We start from the raw sequence: 565 nt of genomic DNA on the forward strand, positions 1-565 counted from the left end.
TTGGACAGTCTAACACTTTCTAACGAAATACCGATACTCTATAAAAAAAAATCCTCTACTCGTTTTTTTTTCGTTACCATTTTAAATATGCAGTAAGACATAATAAAGGAAAAATTTAAAACAAATACCAAAGATTGCAGTCGCTTCCATTTTTTCAAAATGCTGACTAAAAATAAAAAATAACAAAAAGATTCAGGCAGTAAAATAGAATTGCCACCATCCGCTCCCCTACAGTAATAACTTTAACGGTCACTTCGTACACGAGTTTTAAAAGAAGTAGGCTAAAAACAGTGAAATTACGAAGGCAAATGTCTTTTGAGACTCATTAGCAATTCGCGTCATAGTTCATCCACATCTCTTGGCTAAATGGCTTTGGAGAGTTGTTTGGCACTCACGCAGAGAAACGCAATTTGGTCTGGGTAATTGTTTTGTATTACGTGATGGTATGACGATACGGGAGGGAGGCTCTTGTAACGTTGAGTAGGAATATGTCATCTGTAAAAAAGTTGGTTCTCTGGGAAGGAGGATTCTCCGATGTAAATCTCTATATAATAATTATAATAAT

This window comes from Penaeus monodon, chromosome 30 (assembly GCF_015228065.2).
Source record: "Penaeus monodon isolate SGIC_2016 chromosome 30, NSTDA_Pmon_1, whole genome shotgun sequence".
Lineage (NCBI taxonomy): Eukaryota > Metazoa > Arthropoda > Malacostraca > Decapoda > Penaeidae > Penaeus > Penaeus monodon.